The sequence below is a fragment of the Scyliorhinus canicula genome, chromosome 1 (genome assembly GCF_902713615.1).
Source record: "Scyliorhinus canicula chromosome 1, sScyCan1.1, whole genome shotgun sequence".
NCBI classification, from domain to species: domain Eukaryota; kingdom Metazoa; phylum Chordata; class Chondrichthyes; order Carcharhiniformes; family Scyliorhinidae; genus Scyliorhinus; species Scyliorhinus canicula.
The window spans coordinates 262,423,465-262,449,834 of NC_052146.1; the positions used below are offsets into that span (position 1 = coordinate 262,423,465).

The 26,370-nt window shown below is 44.8% G+C and overlaps 1 protein-coding gene across 8 annotated transcripts in view; it reads right to left on the reverse strand.

The window, feature by feature from the left end:
* Positions 1–26,370, reverse strand: part of LOC119973889 (transcriptional-regulating factor 1) — a 274,278-nt gene that overhangs the window by 188,237 nt on the left and 59,671 nt on the right. Inside the window, exon 1 of one of the 8 annotated variants that reach the window (XM_038812501.1) lies at positions 20,360–20,718. The exons of the other annotated variants lie outside the window; for them this stretch is intronic. The gene's annotated coding sequence lies outside the window, so the exon portion shown is untranslated. Of the gene's footprint in view, positions 1–20,359; positions 20,719–26,370 lie in introns of those variants that run through there. 8 annotated transcript variants of the gene reach the window in all.

Genomic DNA, 26,370 nt, shown 5'->3' on the forward strand with positions numbered 1-26,370 from the left:
CTCTCCCCACCTGCACTCCCAGACCCTCCAACACCCCAAATATTGCCCTCCGACCTCCCACTCACCAGGACATACCCATACCCGGGATCACCCACACTATTACTCACCGGGAAAACCACCATCTTACTCAACAACACCACCTCGTCCATCCCATCCCATCTCTCCCCGCTCCGTTTCCAACCCTGAATGGAACACCTCCCACCCATCCTTTGTTAAGTAATGGGTTAAGAGACATCCCAATTAGTTGTCTCATTTATGTTAAGTATCCAATAATTGACACTGATTATGTTAAGAGGCTTCAGGTGGCCTTTGTGTCAGGTGATGTGAAGATAGAGTTTTGTGCAGAGTCTGTTAAAGTGAAATAAAGGCCGGGTGGAGGCGGCTTCGTGCAGGGGCTCCAGTTTGGCAGCCCTGGTCACGGCTCCTCTACCGCTGCCGCCGGCCAGGTACTCCACCAGCCCGGTAGTGGTGGCAACCCTGCGGATATGGGGCCAGTGGAGGAGGCATGTAGGGGAGATGGGGGCGTCAGTTTGGGCGCCAATCTGCGACAACCATCGGTTTGCCCCGGGAGTATGGATGGGGGGTTTCGAGCATGGCGGGCTGGCGGTATGTTCCTGGAAGGGAGCTTTGCGAGTTTGAGGAGCTTGGAGGAGAAATTTGGGCTGGTACGGGGAAATTATTTTAGGTACCTACAGTTGCAGGACTTTGTTCGTAGACATGTCCCATCTTTCCCACGCCTCCCGCCAATGGGGATCCAAGACAGAATTGTCTCTAGGGGGGGAAGAAGGGGAGGGTAGAGTCTCTGATATTTATACGGTGCTCATGAGGGAGGAAGGGTCCCAGACGGAGGAACTAAAACTTAAATGGGAGGAGGAGCTAGGCGGGGAAATGGAGGACGGGCTGTGGGCAGAGGCCCAGAGTAGGGTAAATTTGACCGCGACATGTGCCAGGCTCGGGCTGATTCAATTTAAGGTCGTTCACTGGGCCCACATGACGGTGGCTCGGGTGAGCAAATTCTTTGGGATAGAGGACAAATGCACTAGGTGCGCAGGAGGACCAGCGAACCACGTTCACATGTTTTGGGCATGCCCTAAGCTTAGGGGGTACTGGGAGGCATTTGCAGGCGTCATGTCCCGGGTGCTAAAAACAAGGGTGGCGATGGGTCCAGGGGTGGCAATTTTTGGGGTTTCGGAAGACCCGGGAGTCCAGGGGGAGAAAGAGGCCGATCTTTTGGTCTTTGCTTCCCTGATAGCCCGGCAACGAATACTATTGTCGTGGAGGGAACTCAAAGCCCCGAAGACTGAGTTGTGGCTTGCGGACATGTCGAGTTTCCTGGGTATGGAAAAAATTAAGTTCGCCTTGAGGGGATCTGTACAGGGGTTTGCCCGGAGGTGGCAACCATTTATTGACTTCTTTGCAGGAGAATGAGCGTCAGCAAGGGGGGGGGGGTAGAGTAGAGTAGGAGGGATAAAATGGCGGGTAGTACCGGTGGGAGAGGAGCAGGCTTGTGCAGTATGTTACGATTGAAGTATTGAATATACGTGGATGTTTGCTTTCTTTCTGTTGATGTCTGTAATTGTTTACAAAGCCAAAAACTACCTCAAGAAAATTGTTTATTAAAAAAAAAGTGAAATAAAGGCGTTTGTAAAAAGGAGCAGTACCTTTGACTCTTTAAGCAACAGCAGTTAAAAGTCTAACATCCTTTCCTCAATCTCCTCTGGTCCACCACTTTTAAAGGAGTCTCTTGCATAAACACCACGTCCGCCTTCAAAACTCTTTAAAGTGAGCAAAGGCAGGGAACCTCTTTTAGGCCCATTCAAGGGGGGTGGGGGGGAGAGAAGAGAGGTGAGGCTAGTTTGCTGATGGTGCCTATAGACTCTTCTTTGTTTTGTTTTGTGATTTGGCGGCAATCTTGGCACAGGATCACTGTCATCCATATACAGGTGTATCCAAGATGTGATGGATGCCCAATGTGCCCAGGCAGCAACCATCATACACTACAACCTGGGCCAGGCCCACCAGAATGACCAGACTGCACAGTTTGCTGCCATTGCTGGCATGCCCCAGGGGGCTATTGATGGCACACGTGGCCCTCAGAGCACCAGCGTGACCTGGTGTGCCCTTCATTAACAGAAAGGGCTTCCACCCCTGAATGTTCTATTGGTGTGTGATCACCAGACGCATATCATGCACGCTTGTGCACGATACCCAGGTAGCATGCATGACGCTTACGTTCTGGCGCACGAGGAGGTTTCTGGCACATTTGAGATGCTCCCTTGGAGGAGGGGTTGGCTTGTGGGCGACAAGGCCAACCCACTGAGGCCATGGCTGATGACGCCTGTGCGGTGGTCCCAGGCCGAGGCAGAGAGTAATTCTAATAATCCGCAACCAGAAGCATGATCAACCGGTGCATCGTCATCCGAATGATACACTTCCACTGCCTAGACTGCTTTGGTCAAGGAGGTTTAAAGGAGTATCTCAAAAGAAAGAGGCAGAAAGAAGTAACGGGTATCCCAGAGCTTGGAGTCAGGGCATCTGAAGGCAGGATCACCAATGTTGAAGCAATTAAAATTGGGGTCATGCGAGAGGTCAGCATTACAGGTGCGTAGAATTCTCAAAGGGGCAACGGAAGATTACATAGACAGGGAGGAAGGAGGCCATGGAGAGATTTGAAAACAAGGATGAGAATTTTAAAATCAAGACATTGCCTGACTAGCAGTCAGGTGTAGATTCCTGAGCACAAGGTGTTCGGCGTTTAGGGCTTGCTTCAGGTTAAGATATTGGCCTCAAATTTATGTGGGGAGGAATGTGGGAGACCAGCCAGCAATGTGGTGAACAGCAGTCTTCATAGTGTGACAAGCATGAGGTCAGAAACTCACCTTGGGATCAAATGCGACACCAAGGTTATAAAGACTGGTTGAACATAAGAACATAAAAACTAGGAGCAGGAGTAGGCCATATGGCCCCTCGAGCCTGCTCCGCCATTCAATGAGATCATGGCTGATCTTTTGTGGACTCAGCTCCACTTTCCGGCCCGAACACCATAACCCTTAATCCCTTTATTCTTCAAAAAACGATCTATCTTTACCTTAAAAACATGTAATGAAGGAGCCAACTGCTTCACTGGGCAAGGAATTCCATAGATTCACAACCCTTTGGGTGAAGAAGTTCCTCCTAAACTCAGTCCTAAATCTACTTCCCCTTATTTTGAGGCTATGTCCCCTAGTTCTGCTTTCACCCGCCAGTGGAAACAACCTGCCCGCATCTATCCTATCTATTCCCTTCATAATTTTAAATGTTTCTATAAGATCCCCCCTCATCCTTCTAAATTCCAACGAGTACAGTCCCAGTCTACTCAACCTCTCCTCGTAATCCAACCCCTTCAGCTCTGGGATTAACCTGGTGAATCTCCTCTGCACACCCTCCAGTGCCAGTGTGTCCTTTCTCAAGTAAGGAGACCAAAACTGAACACAATACTCCAGGTGTGGCCTCACTAACACCTTATACAATTGCAACATAACCTCCCTAGTCTTAAACTCCATCCCTCTAGCAATGAAGGACAAAATTCCATTTGCCTTCTTAATTACCTGTTGCACCTGTAAACCAACTTTTAATGACTCATGCACTAGCACACCCAGGTCTCTCTGCACAACGGCATGCTTTAATATTTTATCGATATTGAATCTCATATAGTTGCCAGGGATGGGATGGAGTCACTGGGTAAGAAATAAGGTGTGGAACAGTGAAAGAAAACAACATCTTCAGTCTTCCAAATATTTAATTGAGGGAAATTTCTATTCGCCCAGTACTGTATGTTGGATAAGCAGTCTGATAATTTAGCAACAGTGGAGGAGTCAAGAGGAATGATGGTGACCTTGAGCTGAATCTTGTCAGCATACAGGTGAAAATTAGCACTGTGCCTTCAGATGATGTCAGCATGGGGGAGCATATGAGGAGAAATAGGAGAGGCCCTTCAAGGATTTATCCTTGGGGAACACCAACGGCAACAGTGCAGGGGCAGCAATTGAAACCACTGAAAATATAATCTTCATGTCCTCTTGCAAAGCTAGAGTTTATAATTACAATAGAATTTAGACAGGATACCAACAGCCAGTCAGTCTCTGGGCAATGCAGACCAAGACAATGTTGGATTAATCAAAAGTCTCTGCATTCTTTGATCCCTGCCAGAACACAGTCCAATCTTTAGAAAGTGTTAGAGGATGCTCACACCATAAAAGTGGGAACACATTCAGAACAGCAGGGGAGGAGATGAGAGAAAAATGTAATGGCAAAGTCAGCAAATGTTGTTCCATGTATATTCAAGTAATCTCATTCTTTCACTGGTTTCCAATTACTTTCAAATAAACAGAAATAAAATAGAAAACAACTTGTGAATTTTAATTCTGAATTGAACAGGAAAGAAATACTATTCCACATTAGACTTCAACTCAAATGTGTAATTGGAAGAAGGGGGCAGAAACAAATCTCATGGTAGTTAATGTTTTTTAAAATTCTTTAAAATCAGCACCATCTAAATGGGGGAGATCTGAAGATGCAGCTTCAATGAAGGAGGAAACAAAAAAGTAGGTCAATGAAAAAAAACTCAAATCGATTTTAACATTGCATTCATTTATACACAGATGTTTAAAAGTGCTGTCAAAATGGTAGGAAGCTGGTGTACTAGTTTTGGAAAATTATCTGTAAAATATACTCAAGTACACTGTATATACTCCACCAGCTCAATATAAATGGAAGAATCATAGAATTTACCGAATTTACAGTGCAGGGGGCCATTCGGCCCATCGAGTCTGCACTGACCCTTGGAAAGGGCACGCTACGCAAGCCCACACCTCCATCCTACCCCCGGAACCCCTGCATGATATGCAACTGGTGATCACACAACAACAGAACATTCAGAACCCAGAACTACCGTTTTTGGACACTAAGGGCAATTTAGCATGGCCAATCCACCTAAACTGCACAGCTTTGGACTGTGGGAGGAAACCGGAGAACCCGGAGGAAACCCACGCAGACAACGTGCAGACCGTCTGCACAGACAGTGACCCAAGCTGGGACTCGAATGTGGGACGCTGGAGTTGTGAAGCAACAGTGCTAACCACTGTGCTGCCGTGTCGCCCATCACATGTGTAAAGAGTCTTAAATTTGTTGTGCATTTTATGCGGTGTTAGCTGATTTTGGGTGGCAGAATGTTACAGTATTATTTTGAGTCATAGAATGCCCCCCCCCCCCCCCCCCCCCCCTTCTATGCTGGCTCTCTCTCTCTCTCTAAGAACAATGTAGCTGCTTCCCTGATCTTTCCTCAGAACCCTTCAAAATGTTTCTTCAGCAAAATATCCTATTCCTATTGAAAACCAAAATTGCATCTCCCTCCAACACAATCTCAGGCGGGCAGCACGGTGGCGCAGTGGGTTAGCCCTGCTGCCTCACGGCACCGATGTCCCAGGTTTGATCCCGGCTCTGGGTCACTGTCCGCGTGGAGTTTGCACATTCTTCTCGTGTTTGCGTGGGTTTCGCCCCCACAACCCAAAGATGTGCAGGCTAGGTGGATTGGCCACGCTAAATTGCCCCTTAATTGGAAAATGAATTGGGTACTCTAAATTTATATATATACATATATAAAAAACACAATCTCAGGCAGTGCATTCCACCCACTCACTGAGTAAAATAGCTTTTCCTTTTTGCTTCTTTTGCCAATCACCTTAAATGAGAATCCTCTAGTTTTGACCCTTCTGTCAATGGAACAGCTGCTCTGTCTCGCCCCCTCATAATTTGAACTCTCCCTCCTCCAATCTATGCAACTAAACTCCCTCATGCTCATAACTCTTCCCTGCACCCCCTCTAAAGCTTCCAACTATATCCACAACTGCGGTGCTCAGAACTGGACAAAATACCCCAGTGTCGGCTGAGCAGTATATCAGAAATGTTCGTCATGACTGACGTGCTTTCTACCCTTCTAACCAGTTTCTCAACATGCCCTGCCACTTTGAACGATTTCTGCACACATCCAAGGTACCTGTCCCTGCACCCCCCCCCCTTTTTTTTTTAAGAATTATATACTTTCTCGGCCAGCAGGCAAGCTAAAGCCCAAACCAAACTGTACATAAGTGTCTGTCAATACCTGCTTTGGCCATGTTGGAGAATGTCAAATATATAACAAAAGTACACCTGTTAAAGGGAGGGGGTTGTTGTTGTTGTTGTTGGGATGCTCTTCTGTTGTGAATGTGCGTGTTAGTATAGGGTTGTTTTATAAATTGTTGGATACAAAATGCGAAAATTCAATCAAAATAAAATTTCCAACCAAAAATGCGTAATTTCACATTCTCCGTCAAAGTTATCAGTCATGTGTCTGCCCGTCCCATCAGCATGTCTGTGTCTTCTTGAAATTTACCAACATCCTTCTCAGGAGTTTGCAATACTTCCCAGGTTCCCAGGGAATTGGCCTGAGCCACTGGATTACTAGTCCAGTGACATCACCACCTCACCATATACTGATCCCCAATTAGCCCAGCATCCATGTTTGTTTGATCACTCTTTCATGAATGGGGCATTTCGTTTACATGAAAAAGTACTTTATAAACACAAGTTATTGTTCTAAGCTGCTAGTTATCAAGTCATTTGCATCGACAGTAATAATTCAAGCAATTGGATATATAAACTAGTCCTTGTTGCAACTATCATCTAATTCAAAAAACTAATGTGAAGAGAAAATGGAAGACTTTAAGTCTTCGTTTCTTTTAAAACTCGGGGATACACACAGGTACAGAAATACATTACTCAATCATCTCTTTAATCTGATCCTTGTCCTCAATATCAAAAATCACCCCAAGCGGTGCTTCAGTTAAAATAGAAGTAAACGGATTAAATTTATTTGCAGTCCACACGGAAACAACCAACTTGGGAGCCCTCTTTTAATTTGCTGTCAACCTCATAATCCAACATTAAATTCATCATATTACAAACTGAGACTATACCTCCATTATCTTTTGAAGCAATATTGCATAACAATGCATTAGGAGTTGCATAGAACATGCCCCATATCACGCATTTTGGTCATTTTGAACAATCCCCTATTTAGAACATCATATAATTTACAGTGCAGAAGGAAGCCATTCGGCCCATCGAGTCTGCACCGGCTCTTGGAAAGAGCACCCTATCCAAGGTCAACACCTCCATCCTATCCCCATAACCCAGTAACCCCACCCAACACTACGGGCAATTTTGGACACTAAGGGCAATTTATCATGGCCAATCCACCTAACCTGCACATCTTTGGACTGTGGGAGGAAACCGGAGCACCCGGAGGAAACCCACGCACACATGGGGAGGTTGTGCAGACTCCACACAGACAGTGACCCAAGCCGGAATCGAACCTGGGACCCTGGAGCTGTGAAGCAATTGTGCTATCCACAATGCTACCGTGCTGCCCTGAACATAGAACAATACAGCACAGAACAGGCCCTTTGGCCCCCGATGTTGTGCCGAGCATTGTCCGAAACCAAGATCAAGCTATCCCACTCCGTCATTCTGGTGTGCTCCATGTGCCTATCCAATAACCGCTTGAAAGTTCCTAAAGTGTCCGACTCCACTATCACAGCCGACAGTCCATTCCACACCCTAACCACTCACTGAGTAAATAATCTACCTCGGATATCCCTCCTATATCCCACACTGAATCTTATAATTATGTCCCCTTGTAACAGCTACATCCACCCGAGGAAATAGTCTCTGAACGTCCACTCTATCTATCCCCTTATCATCTTATAAACCTCTTTTCAGTGCCTCTCATCCTCCTCCGCTCCAAAGAGAAAAGCCCTAGCTCCCTCAACCTTTCCTCATAAGACCTACCCTCCAAACTGGGCAGCATCCTGGTAAATCACCTTTGCACCCTTTCCAATGCTTCCACATGCCTCCTATAGCGAGGTGACCAGAACTGCACACAGTACTCCAAATGTGGTCTCACCAGGGTCCTGTACAGTTGCAGCATAACCCCACAGCTCTTAAACTCAAACCCCCTGTTAATAAATGCTAACACACTATAGGCCTTCTTCATGGCTCTATCCACTTGAGTGGCAACCTTCATAGATCTGTGAGCATGAACCCCAAGATTTCTCTGTTCCTCCACATTCCTCAGAACCCTGCCGTTGACCCTGTAATCCGCATTCAAATTTGTCCTCCCAAAATGAATCACCTTGCACTCATCGGGGTTAAACTCCATCTGCCATTTTTCAGCCCAGCTCTGCATCCTATCATGTGGTACACCGCTGGTAACTGGTGTCCTGTCTGAAAATTTTCCATCCACCACCAACCTCTGTCTTCTATGTGATAGCCAGTTACTTATCCAATTGGCCAGATTTCCCTCAATCCCACACCTCCTTACTTTCTTCATGAGCCGACCATGGGGAACCTTATCAAACGCCTTACTGAAATCCATGTATACAACATCAACTGCTCTACCTTCATCTACACACTTAATTAACTCCTCAAAGAATGCAATCAAATTTGTGAGGCAATATTTACCCTTCACAAATCCGTGTAGACTATCCCGGATTAAGCTGCATCTTTCCAAATGGTCATTAATCCTATCCCTCAGGACCTTTTCCATTAACTTACTGACCACCAAAGTTAGACTACCGGCCTATAATTACCAGGGTCATTCCTATTCCCTTTCTTGAACAGAGGAACAACATTCGCCACTCGCTGTGATGTATACTGTAGCTCAATTTCAATGCAAAACATCACGTAGAAAAGGAAACTGTTCCACGGCAATCTATTCAACTACCCTGAACAGTAAGAGGAATCAATGGTATACTGCATTTATATCAGGCTTTTCACATCTCAATTCATAAAGCACTTCATCACCAACTAAGCATGTTTGAAATATAACCACTGTTGCTTCATAGGCAAAAGTGGCATCCGCATCGCACACTGAAGGATGCCACAAACAAAAAATGAGAAATAAAGAACTAATCTGTTTGCGTGGTATTGAATTAATAAGAAACGTTGGCCGCAACACTCCCTCCAGACTGCACTCATGGACCAGCCCAGGTTATCGACTCATTCCCTGGTAATGGGGGATGGACACTCCTATTCAAAAGGGAGAGGGGCAAAAAGCGACTAACTATAGGCCAATCAGCTTAACATTCATTGTTGGGAAATGTTGGATTCAATGATGAAGGAAGTAATAGCAGCAAATTTGGAAAATGATAATCTAATCAAGCAAAATCAGCATGGCTTCATGAAAGGGAAATTGTGTCTGATTAATAGAGTTTTTCAAGGAAGTCTCAAACAGAGTGGATGAAACAGATGTGTTTCATTTGGACTTCCAGAAGATATTCAACAAGATCCCTCACAAAAGGTAACCTCGGAAGAGCCCATGGTGTTGTTGGTAATATATTGGGATGGAAAAAGAATTGGCTAATGGGCGGGAAACAGCGAGTGGAGATGAGGGGTTCTTTTTCAGATTGGCAACCTGCAACTAATGGGGTTCCATCGGGATCAGCCCTGGGACTGCAAATGTTTACAATATATATTATTGGCTTGAAGGAAGGACGCAAATGTACTTTAGCCGAATTTACAGACAAAACAAAAAACGGTGGAAAGGTAAGTTGCAAAATGGATATAAACAGTTTTCAAATGAGATCAAAGTAAGTGGGCAAAAAATTGGCAAATTGAGTATAATGTGGAAAAAGTGTGAAGTTGTTCATTTTGGAAGGGAGAGTATTATTTAGATGGAGAAAAACTGCAACACAAAAGGGACTTGGGGTACCTGTACACAAAACACAGGAAGCTAGCATACAGGTGCAGCAGGGAATCAGGAAGGCTAATGGAACGGTAGCCCTTACTTCAAGGGGGTTGGAGTATAAGTGTTGGGAAGTCTTGCTGCAATTGTATATGGTATTAGTAAGACCACATCATGAGTAATGTCAGCAGTTTTGGTCCCGTTATTTAAGGAAAGATAGTATTGGGAGGTGGACGGTTCAGAAAAAGTTCACTGGGACAGGGATTTTCAAACTCAGGGTCACCACCCGCGGGGTGGATGTCGGGAGGGGCACGGACCGATCAGTTGTGGCAGCGCCCAAGAACCGCGACCGACAATTAGGTTGAATACCGCCCGCGTGAGCAGCAGCCACAGCATTTTGTATTGCTGCACCCGATTGACACCCAGATTATCCAATGGGTGATTAGCTTTCCTAATGCCACATCCAACGTCTAATTGTTCTGCTGACCAATAGGAAGAAGCGGGGACAGTACATTCGGCAGTGGGACTGTTGTAGCTCGGGGCCTGTGAAGGACACGGAGAGCAGCCGAGTGATATTTGTGTGAGGGGCGAGAATGGAAAGTACTTTAATGCCAACACCATCGAGAGAGCATGCCGTCCGCATGCTGCCCCTCAGGTAAATCCAGCACTGCAAAGGCCTGGTGCCCAGCATGGCAGACTGCCACCTCCTGACGTCAGCACGTGATCACCGTACCATCTCCTCCTTAAGTCAGGTGCTGACTCAGTACTGTCTCCTCAAAATGGGGGACATACACTGACAATTGTACAATTTTCAGCAACATTTGTGACTCCTCAGATACTGAAACAGTCCACGTCCATATGCAGCAAGATCTGGACAATCCAAGCTTCGGTTGGCAAGTAACATTCTTGCCACACAAGTGCCAGGCAATGACCATCTCCAACCAGAGGATTTAACCATCGCCACTTGACATTCAATGGCATTACCATCACGGGATTCCCCAGAAAAACATTTTTGGTGTTAACCACTGACTGGAAACTAAACTGGACTGGCCATACAAATGCTGTGGCCACAATAACAGATCAGAGACTAGGAATCCTGCAATGAGCAATGCACCTCTTGACACCGCAAAGCCTGTTCACCATCTACAAGGCGAGGGTGCAGGAATGCTCTCCACTTCCCTGGATGAGTGCAGCTCTAAAAACACTCCAGAAGCTCTACATCATCCAGGACAAAGCAGCTTGATTGGCACCCTTTCTACAAACACTGATACCATCTACCGTCTGTACTGCAGAAACCTTAGAGAGGACCTTCCAAATTTATGACCACTACCACCAAGAAGGACAAGTGCAGCAGATATCTGGGACCACCGCTACCTTCAAGTTGCCCTCCAAATCACCTACTACCCCGACTTGGAAATAGATCACTGTTCCTTCACTGTCACTGGGTCAAAATCCTGGAACTCACTCCCTAACAGCACTGTGGGTGGACGTACACGATATGGACTTCAGCGGTTAGAAGGCAGTTCACCACCATCTTCAAGGGAAATTAGGGATGGGCAATAAATGATGGCCTAGCCAGAGAAGCCCACATTCATTGAGTGAATAAAACAAAGACACAGGCTCCTGAAGAGCTTGAAGGTGATTAAATTTCCACTTGAGTATCACAAATTTAGATTTCAACAGACCAGAAACATTATTCATTTCTACTGAGCAAAGAAAGTGAGTTTTCATTTGTTGCAATGATGACGGCAAAAATCAAGATTCAAATCAATCCAGTGAGCTGGTGTAACCCAGACACTGATCAGAGTGCCACATTTAGGAACATTAATTTATTTTCTTCATTGGGCTGAGTTACAGTTAAGGAATATATATTTAAAACAAAATGAATTTGCACAGATTTAAAAGGAGTCATCAGCTGCAGACACTGGCATTTGCCAAATGGCCAGTCTTTTGTCTGTACACTGAGTGAGAGTGGAACAACTCGAAATCAACCACAGAAAAGGCAAAGACTGCTCTTACTGCTAACAAATATGCTTTTTCCAACAGAAGTCAGCAACCAATTTATAGCACCTTTGTTTTTTTTTAAAGCCTTCCTGACCCAAGGGCATTGACACACTCAGAAGTGCGAATGACTGTCTCTGCACAGATATGTTAAATCAGCACAGATTTGCACTTTGGACCGCCTGGTCCAGATGGTTCAATTTAGCAGCACTGTCGTGACTGATTGACGAAGCTGTTGGGGGTCAAATAGCACAATTTAAAATAGAGTTAATGCCCCAAAAGTGCTAGAAACAAAACCTAATTCCAGATCTGACTCAACATGGTTGAAATGTCAACCAACTAAAATGAAAACTCAATGTGGTCACAAAAGTGGGGAAATATTTTGGGTTAAGAATCATTAATACAATACCCCGAATCATGTCAGCACGTTCTCACCCTTTGCAAGCAGTCTTTAACGCATTTCGGGACACCTTGTGACCTGATGATTGTACAAACATCAATAGAAAATCTGCAAGGTCAATCAGCGTATTCCAAAAAAAAAACTAATTTATGAAGAAACCTGCAGCTATTCGATATATGGTATCTGGCAACAATCAATCCACATATAGATCGCAATGTGCAATTACTGGAAGAGAAGTTGCCACTAAATTATTAAGCTCACATGTTGGGGTGCATTACCATCCTGTTCGGCAAAGAAGCGTAACAGTTTTTGTATTTTTGAATACTTCCAGGAACAATAAGCAGCAGCAAATGCCTTCAGAGAAAGCAGATACAAATCAGGTCTTGTTGGAAGCCATTTCCTTAAATCCACAGAGATAACCAAATGCAGTGCACAATCATAGGCTTACATGACACCATTCTCTCATCAACATAGCTGACAGTGCCACAATTAAAGACAAATGTGAAATCTGGTCAACCACTAAGAGTTTGAACAATGCAAGTCCTGAATGTTAGTGCAATATATACAACAGCTAAATGCCTAAGTAAATCAAGTAAGATAAGCAGGATTCACCCGAGGAAGGAGCAGTGCTCCAAAAGCTCGTGTTTGAAACAAACCTGTTGGACTTTAACCTGGTGTTGTAAGACTTCTTACTGTGCTCACCCCAGTCCAACGCCGGCATCTCCACATCATAAGTAAATCAAAGACAAATATTCCAGAAACCCTGACGGCTGCGATATGACCTTGAAACTGTGGAAACTATTAGAAAGATCACAGTGCTCCGTGTTTTCATTTCCAGTACAAATATTACTTAACATTCAGCTTTTAGGAGCGAGTAGCCAAGAATCATGCATGCAACTTTTGTGAGAAAATGGCAGACGGCCCTTTGCATAGTTTGAAAGATACATCAATTCGGAAATCCCTTCCAGTTTTGTTGAAAGTAGGGTCCAAGGATATACTCAGCAGGCTAGTCAATTAAACTTCCGTGATAGAAAAGCTTTTAGGAGTGATAATCTGGAATTTAAAAAAGTCACTTCGGCAGGAAAGGCAGCACAGGTTTGCTTTGGGAAAACTATGTTTAACTAACTTTTTTTTAAAATTTAGATTACCCAATTCATTTTTTCCAATTAAGGGGCAATTTAGCGTGGCCAATCCACCTACTCTGCACATCTTTGGGTTTGTGGGGGTGAGACCCACGCAGACACGGGGAGAATGTGCAAACTCCACACAGACAGTGACCCAGAGCCGGGATCGAACCTGGGACCTCAGCGCCGTGAGGCGGTTGTGCTAACCATTAGGCCACCGTGCTGCCCTTATGTTTAACTAACTTGGCAGAGTTATTCAACGAGGTAAGAAAGAAGGTAATGCGATTGATGCATTGTACATGGACATCTAAAATGGTGTGCAATAAAGTGCCATGTAGCGGGCAGGTAAACAGAATTAATATCCATGGAATAAAAGGGACAGTGACAGCACAGTCTGAAGGTGAATGAGTGACAGGAAACAGTAGCTTTTTGTTTTCAGACTGGAAGATGACATATGCTGGGGTTCCCCAGGGCTCAGTATTGGGACTGCTGCTTCTTTTGATTTAGTTCATGACCAAGATTTGGGTACGCAGGACACAATTTCAAAATGTATAGATAACACCTAATTTGGAAGTATCATGAATTGATGAGAGGATAGTGGTAAACTTCAAAAGGAACACAGACAGGCTGGTGGAATGGGCAGACAAGTGACAGCTGAAATTTATTGCAGAGAAGTGTGAAGTACTTCACTTTGGTCAAGGAGAGGCAATGTAAAACAGAAAAGCACAATTCTAAAGGGGACGCAGGAGCACAGAGACCTGGAGGTGTATTGCAAAAATCGTTGAAAGGGCTTCCCAAAGCTTCCTCTCACTCGGACCTTATATCAAAGCTTTGAAATTGACCCCTGAGAGAGAGACCTGGGGCGGAGGAGACATCTGGGAGAGGGGAGAGTTGAAGGTTGTGCAGAGGATTCTCAGAGTTTTTCTCATTTTTTTTTTTAAAGCTTGGGTTTTCTGGAAGAGGCCTCAAGCATCGGTCATTTAGATCAGTGCATCTCAAACTATCTGATGTGGTGTACCGGCAGTTTTATTTTTCCAATGTGCCAGGGACCGGTAAGCGAAACAAGCCAATCCAGGATTACTGTCTCTTTCTTTTCTGGAAACACTCCAAGTACCGGCAGACGATGGCTCGAGTACCGGCACCGGTACTCGTACCACACTTTGAGAAGCACTGATTTAGACCACACCCAAGGATTTAAAAAGGGCCTCATATCTGTTAACATTCAGTCGGAGATCCATGGCGGTGTCGACAGAGGAAAAGCCAGGCTGACAGGGTACAACTCTCTTCATCCACACAGGTCGCAACAATCACTCCTCTCCATTCTCCGCTGCGTCACCTTCCCCAAACTGTTTTCCAGGTCGGGCTTCTCCAATTGGAAGGAAGCTCCGCCCCCAAGTCATCTGTGTAGCTCATACTCTTTGAGGTGCAGGAGGAGAATCGGATGTTATGCAAGTTCCATCCCTGTCGGGTGTCACAACACAGCAGCCATTGTTACTGGTCAGTTTGCGACCCCAGAATCCCGTCAACCCTGTAATATGGCACAGCGGGATCTTGACCTTTAAAAGTGCAAGCATAGAGTACAAAGTTATGGGGGACCTTTATCAGACATTGGTTATGCCCAATTCTGGGTACCACATTTTATGAAGGATACAACGGTTATTAGAGATGGTGCAGAAGAACGTTTTACAAGAATGGCTCCAGCGTTGAAAGGATTCAGTTACATGGATAGATTAGCGAAGTGAGGGGGACTTCCAGTGGCAACATGTAGGTAGAGATTGCACGTTGGGTGGCTCCTGCTAGAGCTTTCGTATTTTTGGCCCTTTTCGCCGAGATTTTGGGGAGAATTTTATATGATTGATTGTTAGAAACGTTTTTTTTAAAAATAAATTTAGGGTACCTAATTATCTTTTTTCCAATTAAGGGGCAATTTAGTATGGCCAATCCACCTAACCTGCACATCTTTGGGTTTTGGGGGTGAAACCCACGCAGACACGGGGAGAATGTGGAAACTCCACACGGACAGTGACCCTTGGCCGGGATTCGATCCTGGGTCCTCAGCACCATAGTCCCAGTGCTAACCACTGCGTCATGTGCCGCCACAATTGTTAGAAAAGTTGCAGCAACCAAAGGATGTCAAAAATCCCAGGTAAATTATTCAGGAAGAAAGGGTGCGTGCGATAGTCCACTGGCTAGCTCAATGGAGAGTTCAGTGGGAGGAAGGATGGCGGGAGCAAGCTTGCTGGATGGGGCAGCATTCTGATCAGCATGCCAAAGTGATGCCGGGGGAGTTTGAGCAGCTGTTTTTCAAGCACTTCAACAGGCATCGAAACAAGATGATGGCCTCACTCAAGGAGTGGGTGGATGAGACTCTTGCCCCGATATTGGAGGCTGTGGCAAAGATGTCGGTGGAGGTGCGGGATCAAGTAGAGGTGTTGAAAGGAGTGGAGGAGGCATTGTCATGGCACAGCGACCAGTTCACCTCACTGGATGAGGAGCTGTGGAGGAGTGGTGGAGAGTAACAAGGTGCTGAGAGGCAAAGTGGACCTCCACCCTATCCCCATAACCCAGTAACCCCATCCAACACTAAGGGCAATTTTGGACACGAACGGCAATCTAGCATGGCCAATCCACCTAACCTGCACATCTTTGGACAGTGGGAGGAAACCAGAGCACCTGGAGGGAACCCTCGCACACACGGGGAGAACGTGCAGACTCCGCACAGACAGTAACCCAAGCCGGGAATCGAACCTGGGACCCTGGAGCTGTGAAGCAAGTGTGCTAACCACTATCCTACCGTGCTACCCAAATGTTCACCAGGTTGTTGGGGAAGGACTCCTCCCTCTACGAACTGGACAGGGTTTACAGGTCGCTCCAGGCCGAAACCAAAGGCCAATGAACCACCAAGAGCTGTGATAGTCTGTTTTCACAGCTACCAGGTGAAGGAAAAGCTGTTGAGATGGGTGATGCTGAATCGAGAGGCGAGGTGGGAAGGCGGTAGTATTCATATATATCAGGATCTCATGGCGGAGTTGGCAAGAAGGCAGGAGGCATTTGGTCAGACGAAGGAGGTTTGGGGTGGTCTACCCAGCAAACCCAAGGGTCACAAATAATTCCAGGTACTAGTACTTTTGAGACGGCAGAGGCGTTCGTGAAGGCTGAAGGACTGGGACTGAATTGAGTTTGGACTTTATTTGTTGTCTCCTTATCTTTTCTCCTACTTTTAGGTTGTGTTTGGGAGGGGACGATTTTGGGATTTGTTTTTTCTAAGTTTGAGGGATTATGATGATGGGGGGGGGGGTTTAGAAAGTCTGGATGTGGAGGGGCCTTTGTGTGGTTTTCTTTTGAAATGGGGGGGGTGTTCGGCAGGGACCACCTCACAGGAGGGTGAAGGGCCAGGTGAGGCTTCGGAAGGGCTTGGTGAGTCAGGTGTTCCATTCCGGCTTTCACAGTCGGGCCTGGGAGGGGTAGTGCCTAACCTGCCCATCTTTTTGGGTTGTGGGGGAGTGAAACCCACACAGACACGGGGAGAATATGCAAACTCCACACGGACATTGACCTAGGTCCGGGATCAAACCTGGGACCTCGGCACGGTGATGCAGCAGTGCTAACCACAAAAGTTATCCACAAAAAAGTGCACAAAACGTTTTTTCCAAGTCAGTCACCCCGAAGATTTAACGAGTATTTAAGAGTTGCTGTCACCTGCCCAAACGTTTCGCAGATATAGAAAGAACAGCTGTAGTGCCCAAACTAGGTAAACTGATCGAAACAGTCAGGTTTGACAGACTTCAGAGATTAGAAAACTTGACCGTAAACTTGCTGCATCCTGACAAGAACTATTGGAACAAAATGATTAATTAGGTCCCTATCCTGCTTTCAGGATGTCGACTTCATCTGCTTCTTTTTTAAATGAGTCATTGCTGTCATTCACTAAAAAAACAATACAGCAGAAAATGGTTAAACCTTACTCAAAAAAAGACTCCGACCATTAGCAAATTAGAAAACATAATTGAGCCATTGATGAAACCCATTCATTGTGTGCTCTGTACGCTTGCAGTCTGTGGAGATGGAAACATTGACGGTACAGGATGTTCCATTTGCTCCTGGCTCATAGCAAGGGCAGGGCCCTCTTGGACTGTCGCGTAAGTCACCAGATCAGTTAACGGGTCAATGAACAGCACTTCTTCAGCAGAAACTTTTAGTCAGTCACTTACGCATGTGTCCCAGGTAAGGGACGAGGGAGGGGGACAAGGTGATGTCACGGTTTAGGAAAAGGGAGGAGCAGAGAAACCGACTCCAATTAGAGAACGGGCTTTGGGAAGCAGACTTAAGTCAAATGGGATTGAGTGAAGGCCTTAAGATCCAAGAGGCAGGAGATGGTTGGTGAGTCCATGCTGTTGGCCATTGGGGAAAAGGTATCCCTTTGGAGCAGTGGTGTTCTGCTTAACACAGCCAAAGAGCCGAAATCGTGCTTTCAATTTGATGCCAGAGTGTACTTGGAAATCCAGGGGAATGCAATCTCAAGGAGAGATGCGCTGTGAGCGACTTCTGAAGAGAATTCTAAGGCAAGATCTTAAGATCTTTGAACGTGGAGCCTCGAAACCCTCATGAGAAGGACAAAGTTTAAGTGAGATTGGTTGGCTCACAATATGACTAACATCTAGATCCGTTATCAACACATCCCAGGAATCCATTTTTGGTCACATTGGTCATGCATTGTGTAGTTGTGGAGTGTTTGACAACAGTTGACTTGCTAATTCACATGTGCCCTCATACCTTTCCTGAAGGTTAGAATACAAGATAGACATTGCAAATTGTTTCATCTTTCTCAGCTTGTATACTAAAGTTTATTTTTGTTTGTTGCAAACCCATGGATTCTTGTGCCTTTATTAGCTTAGTAACTGACTTGAATCTCAAACTTGACCTACTTTAAACAAACGTTATTGGTCCCCAACCGGATCTCCCCCACAACCTAGGTTATGCCCATCGATCGTTAACATATCACATAACCCAGTTATTTGGTATTCAATTTGTCATAATTTAAGAATTTTGTTTTTGAAAGAGATCGTCAGTAAAGTTTAATTATCTAATTTCAAGCCATTTCTTTAAAAGACCCTTTCTAGGTCATGAAATAGCTATACCACAAACTTAGCTTCTTACAAACTCGAACGTTGTTTGAGAAAACCATACAATTTTGATCAGAATCAGAAGTACAATAGGCAATTTTTGACAATATACAGAGAAATTTATATTCGATGCTCCATTATCATATTCTAATAAATCCATTTCCTTCAGGAAGGAATTGCTGTGTGGTCAGCAATAAATCACACAGTTAACTAACAAACTGTAAAAAAGGGCCACACACACACATCTAAATTCAAAGATCATATTGAAGAAAACAACTCCCGTCTCCTGCAAAATGGTCAATGTAAACATTCTTTGTCTTCTATGCAGACAGGGGGACCCTGAGGAGACGCGAGTGCGCCATAAAAAGATTTCATAGCTCAATACCTTCTAATTCCAGGATTTTAAAAAATCAGTCATATATAGCGATTGGCCGACAGCTCTCCAAAGCAGTTCCAAGTGGACAGCCTGCTGCCAATCAACTCTCATTTCAGCGTGAAATGGCAGCAGGCCTGTTCGGAGTCAGCGGGATGTGTCCCCCAGCTAACTATCCCAATGACCATCCAAAAGGTCCACGCCTATATGTTTTACAAAGTAGCACTTACTCAAATATTATTTGTTCATACAAAAATAAATCATGCACTATCTTGACGTTCAGACACATTTAGCAACTTTTATCCAGAATGAAGGCCGATGTTGAAATTCACAAATTATCAGAGTTAACTTATCACATTGCAACGACGACCTCCCAACAGTGAAGGTTCTCCACCATGTTTGGAAGGGGATTGACATTGTGTAGCATGGCAAGTTGACATAAAAGGTTTCCATTATGGAGGTGGATACAGGAATTTATAATGGAATATTTAATAATGACAGAATCTTTTCAAAATGGGCAGCCAGTTGCAGTGGCACAGTCTGGCTCAATTATCCCTTGGTCTCTTAGGTATGCAAGTCACCTCAAGACTTACTGAGCCTTGACATACCACATAAGCAAGCATAGAAGACAGATGACAATAAACCTTTGCTTGACATACAAAATAGGAAAAATAGGCCATTCGACCTCTCGAACATTCAGTAAGATCATGGCTGATCTGTTTGTGGTTTCAGTTCCTCGTTCCTATCTACCCCCGACAACCTCTTGTCCGACAAGAATCTATTTGCCTCTGCCTTAAAAATGTTCAGTCAGGGCAGCACGGTGGCGCAGTGGGTTAGCACTACGTCCTCATGGCGCCGAGGTCCCAGGTTCGATCCCGGCTCTGGGTCACTGTCCGTGTGGAGTTTGTACGTTCTCCCTGTGTTTGCGTGCGTTTCGCCCCCACAACCCAAAAAATGTGCAAGCTAGGTGGACTGGCTACGCTAAATTGCCCCCTTAATTGGAAAAAATGAATTGGGTACTCAAATTTTTTTTTTTTTTTTAAACTCAGTGATCTCGCTTTCACTACTTTCTGACAAAGTTGCACAAACCCTCAGAAAAAAATTCTCCTCACCTCCGTCCTACAAGGGCAATCCCTAATTTTAAACCAGCACCCTCTGGTGCTGGACTCACCCACGAGAGGAAACATCCTTTTCACATCCACCTTGTTAAAACCCTTGAGGATCTTTGATACTTTAATCATGTCCCCCCTCACTCTTCTAAACCCCAGTGGAGACACAACAGCCTATCCAATCTACCCCCAAGACAACTCATGGATTCTAAGTATCAATCCAGTGAACCTCCTCTGAACCAGTTACATTTCTAAAAAAGTGCACTTCAAGTGAAACAGCTTTAAGCAAACAGAATCTTTTCCATTACAACCAATGTATAAGCTGTACGAAGACCTTCTACGTCAGATAAAACACTAAAACATTATACCCTACAAGTTAAACTATTGTTCTTTCCTAAACCCTATATTCGCAAATGACCCAACTTTTAAAAAGAAAATAAAATGAAAGAAATGTGCTCTTTTTACTTACCTTATCACTTCTCCTGCTTGCCACTTTCCTCTTCTGCTTCCTCCCGAGCACCCCTTCCCTCTCCCGAACTCCCACTGTAAACGAGGTTACAGGAAAGGGCCACTGAGTGGGTTGAGTGTGGGCGAGCTGGAGATGCCACTCCAAAATGGGGGCGATCAGGATCCTGCAACGCGACATCAGTTCCAGGCACTCATACAGAAATGCTGTGCAAAGTGTATAACACCAGACCCAGAAAGCTGAATGAAGCCTTGCAGTTTGTGTCGCAAATCTCAATCATCAAGAGCAAGGGACCCATAAAGTGCCCGCCAATGTCAGCATAATCAATCTCGAACAGATAATGACTTGTATTTTCTCCTGATCATCAAATAATTGTGCTTTTTCAGAATCACAGACAACTTGCAGACAACGTCAGAAAACAAAGTCACAATATGACACGCATGAATGAAGTGTTTGCAGCAGCAGTCAGTGCTTTTACTGTGAAATCAAAAATAGGCTGCCAATGATTGAGCTGCACAAGTTTTCCCCTCCCTCCCTGCTCCCTCCAACATCCAATGAGTGCGGTCAAATGAGGTCAGGACAAACATATACTGTACAGCAATACAGAGATGGGACAAGAAAGGCCAGTTCGCCCGTCAACATACGAGAAATAAAAGGAAAATAACGGCAGACACTAGAAATCAAACAAAAACAAAACATGGTGGGAAACATTGCAAGTCAGGGCGTGTCTGTGGAGATTTCTGCCCATGTCTGCTGCAACCCAAGTTATACATGCTGGTTTTCTCTTCTTCCATTAAAATTCTTAAGAACAGAAAATTTATGCTTCAACTCGAAGTACATAATAATTACTAGTAAGGTTGAAGTTAGAGCACTGCAGAACTTCTGGTCACCACATTCCAGGAAGGATCGGATTGAACCAGAATAATCGCTGTGATTTACACGGATATCGCCAGGACTGGAGATTTTTTAACCACAAGGAAAAATTGGACATGTTGGTGTTGTTTACTTTGCAAGAGTTGGCTGAGAGGGGGCATTTTTTTTTTATAATTTAGGAGACTGTATTTTTTTTCCCCAATGAAGGGGCAATTTAGCATGGCCAATTCACCTGTCCTGCACATCTTTTTGGGTTGTGGGGGTGAGGCCCACGCAGACACGGGGAGAATGTGCAAACTCCACACGGACAGTGACCTGGGGCCGGGATTGAACCGGGGTCCTCAGCCCAGTGAGGCAGCAGTGCTAACCACGGGGCCACCATGCTGGCCCCGGGGCTGGGAGGAGACATAATTGAACTGTATAAAATTGCGAGGACCCAAGATAGAACATATAGGAAAGACTGATTTTCCTTACCAGAGGCGTCAATAATTCATAGAATCCATATAGTCTGAAATGACTCTCCGAAAGAGTGCTCTACCTATGTCCACTCCCCCACCCAACCGCCATAATCACGCGCATTGATCCTTTCTGAACTTGCACAGCTTTGGACTGTGGGAGAAAACCGGAGCACCTGGAGAAAACACACGCAGACATGGGGAGGACGTGCAAACTCCACAAAGGCACCCAAGGCGAGAATCGAACCAGGGTCCCTGGTGCTGTGAGGCAGCCATGCTGATCACCATGCCACCATGTCACCCGGAAGCACAGAATTATAATGGGGGGGGGGGGGTGTCGCTCACAGGCTGAAACCATGTTAGACGCAAAAACGATCACTGCATTTTAAAAAGACTTCGCTAAGCACTTGAAGTGCCGTCCCATGGTGGGGGGTGGGGCAGATCAAAAGGCTTGAAAGAGGGCTCAGGCTGGGTCATTCTTCTGCTGACACAGATGTGATGAGTCAAATACTCTCTGTTGTAAATTGTGTGTGCTTCAAAGTGGTTTGTGACATATCAGAAATCATTTCCATCCAAAACAACAGAGAGGCTTAAACAATCCACTGCTAATCCATCCTCCCACGCTCACAGTCTATTTATCCACATTATTAACCCTTGGCAGAGTTTCCACATCTTAATAGAATACTATTACGATCCCAAACCAACCCCAACAGTGGCAAGGAGACTGGACCAAAACACAAAATTTTATTCTATTTTGTAAGATTGTGAAGGAAGGAGTGATTTCACAAAGAAATATGGATATGGTACATTAAAACAAACTTTATTACTAACAGTATTAAAATCTTTAACATCACACCAAAAATACCTTATAACTACCCCTTAATACTACTCAAAACAAGGAATACAATATCCTTAATTGCTATCTTTATTCACACTTAAACAACAAGAAAATTAACCATCTCAGTTCTCCATCGACCATAAATACCAATGGCACAGTGTAATACTTGCTTTACAGAGATATTCTTTGATAAAGAGATCTCTTGATGCTGCTTTACAAAACAGATCTGACTCCAGTCCGAACCACTGCAAAACCTCTGGCTGGATGTCTTCAAAAGCGATTTATAACGAGCTTTTTTCAGCTCCCCCCTTGTCTTCAAACAAGTCTGAACTGCTTTAAATACAGTTAAGCTCTTTTAACTAACTTAGTGAGAGCAGAACTGTCTCCCTTGTGTGCACAGCTTCATTCAGCTCAGAACTGGAGAGCAAAACCAGACTTCATCCAGAACAGATCAGACCTGCCCTTCCTGCAAAATGCCTGATGCCTTAGCTCCACCCAATAATGACATCATCGTACCAAGATGGGCAGCACGGTAGCATGGTGGTTAGCATAAATGCTTCACAGCTCCAGGGTCCCAGGTTCGATTCCCGGCTGGGTCACTGTCTGTGCGGAGTCTGCACGTCCTCCCCATGTGTGCGTGGGTTTCCTCCGGGTGCTCCGGTTTCCTCCCACAGTCCAAAGATGTGCAGGTTAGGTGGATTGGCCATGCTAAATTGCCCGTAGTGTCCTAAAAAGTAAGGTTGGGGGGGGGCGTTGGGTAACGGGTATAGGGTGGATACGTGGGTTTGAGTAGGGTGATCATTGTTCGGCACAACATCGAGGGCCGAAGGGCCTGTTCTGTGCTGTACTGTTCTAAGCGGAAATCTAATTAACTCCACGGGGAAATTCCCTTTATCAAAACAAAATTACATTAGCCCAAGCTTTAACGATGCTTAATTGCACCTCAGGCTCCTAAAAGCTGTGTTGTCTTCCAAACCAAGATTCTTTTAAAAGCATGACTGCAGCAGTTGAACACACACTAACCCAGGTTTTAGCCCTTACTTCAAATATTTATAGCCAATATATGGAACATTTTACATTTATCACAGCACAAACTGGCCATTCAAAACAACCAGTTTATGCCTGCACATTAGTCTCTTCCATCTCACCCCATCAGCACATCGTTCTGTTACTTTGTCCCTGACATTATCCAGCAACCCATTAAATGCATCAAGTTCACCTCATCTCCTCCTTGTGGTCCTTCTTCCACATTCTTTGGAAAACGTATTTCCCCAGAATTTGCCATCGGATTCATTATTGACAATTGTATACACATGGCCTCTAATTTTGATGTTTCCCACAAACAGAAACATCTCCTCCAAGGCTATCCTTCAAACCTTTCACAATTTAAAAAAAAAATAAATTTAGATTACCCAATTATTTTTTCCAATTAAGGGGCAATTTAGCGTGGTCAATCCACCTACTCGGCACATTTTTGGGTTGTGGGGGCGAAACCCACGCAGACACGGGGAGAACGTGCAAACTCCACACGGACAGTGACCCAGAGCCGGGATCGAACCTGGGACCTCAGCGCCGTGAGGCGGTTGTGCTAACCACTAGGCCACCGTGCTGCCCTCCTTTCACAATTTTAAAGACTTATCAGGCCTTCCTGTCTCTTGAGAAAAAGAGCCCAAGCCTGTTCAAAAGGTAAGCATATCAGAATCTTTATTGCACGTTCACCTACGCTTTTCCTCTAAAAAGGAAAACCAGAATTGTGCACAATACCCCCATGCTTAGTCTGCTCTTTTTGGCCTCATTAGTCTGTACTGCTACCTCCAAGGCTGTGTATCCATACCTTGGAAAATGCAAGTCTAAATGGAGGAGAGGAACAATGGTTTCTAAGCAGTATGTGACCTCCATATTCTTACTACAAAACACACCACCTCACACTTAACTATGTTGAAATAAATTTGCTCATTACACCCCAGACTGCAAGTTCATTAACATCTTAGTTAATATTCAGGAGGACTATGATAAAATCTATGCTGAATCCAATCACCTCCCACCGACTAATTTGGTGCTGTATGCAAAATTTGAGATTGTCCTTCTGATTCAAGTCTGGATCATTTAGGTACATTGTAAGAAACAGTGGTCATAACTTTGATCGCTGTGGAACAGGGAGTTTCATCTTTCACCTGTCTGAGGACCTAACTCCAAAGCTCAATTTTCTCTTTCGTAGCAAGCTTGCTTTTCATTCTGCTCTTTGTTCCTTAATACCACAGGTTCTTACCTTCGACCATGGACTACTATGCAATAGCTTATTGACGGCAGTGCAAAATCCAATTAAATGACAGGTACTGCATTAGCCTCATCTATGATTTTAAATAAATTTAGAGCACCCAATTAATTTGTTCCAACTCAATAACAAAATCCAATAAACCAAAGCCCCTTATTAAGGGCATGGCACAGCACGCTGTATTCTCATTTGAATGGGATTGGTCCTTTTCCTGCAATTCTAATCCTGGTCGAGCCAGCAGATTCAAACTCCTTCTGGAAAACAACTCTACCTTTAAAGTTACCACGGCCGTTAGCCACAATCAATGGGCTTTTTACTGGAACAGCTTTTAAAATGAAAACAGAGAAAAACATTTATTTCTCCTTCTACAGTCCAAAGCAGACAAACTGAAACTGAAACCTTAAAAAAAAACTCACACCCAACAGCCACAGCCCAATAAGCTACAAGTCACATGATAAGAGACGAAACCTTTCTTAAAGGCACACTCACATGACAGTGTTCGTAGATTTGTCAGGTGCCATTTGAGTTTGGTTTCAAGCATCTTCCTACATTCTCTCGTATGGTTTTATAAACATTAATATTTAGTAGGTTCTCGGGTGAAAACAGATAAATGGACCTTCTTCAAATTGAACATACTAGATAGCTGAGGCGGAATTACACCTTGACCTCCTGATCAGAACTTCAAGGTTACCAGGCCTTCAGACAGATTAAGTATTCTGGGTTCAAGATATCACAACGGTCGTTAAAATGTCAGAAGAGGGGCAGCATGGCGGCGCAGTGGTTAGCCCTGCTGTCTCACGCCTCCGAGGTCCCTGGTTCGATCCCCGTTCTGGGTCACTGTCCGCGTGGAGTTTGCACATTCTCCCAGTGTTTGCGTGGGTTCCGCCCCCACAACCCAAAGATGTGCAGGGTAGGTGGATTGGCCACGCTAAATTGCCCCTTAATTGGAAAAAAATGAATTGGGTACTCTAAATTTATTTTTAAAAAAGAAAAAAATGTGAGAAGAACAACCAGGGTGGTGACAATGGCTTTAAGTGCAGTAAAACTAAAAATAACATCCAGCATACATATAAAAAGCTGAACCCGTGCATGAATTGGCCAATATTTAGTGCACTGCTGAGCCATTCAAATCAAGTACTGCTGATCCGTATTTTAACTACCTTGATTCCACAACCCTCGAAACCTTTGCCAAACAAAATGTTGGATTCCCACTCTGTGCAGACTCCATATGGAGGCACCATGAATTGTCAAGAGTGGAGGAAGTGAGGGAACAGCAGTGCAAAAACACACAATAATAATAATAATCTTTATTAGTGTGACAGGTAGGCTTACATTAACACTGCAATGAAGTTACTGTGAAAATTCCCTGGTCGCCACACTCGGGTGCCTGTTTGGGTACACAAAGGGAGAACTCAGGACATCCAATTCACCTATGGGACTTGTGGGAGGAAATCGGAGCACACGGAGGAAACCCACGCAGACGCGGGGAGAACATGCAGACGCCGCACAGAGTGACCCAAATGGGAATCAAATCTGGAACCCTGACGCTGTGAAGCAGCAGTGCTAACCACTG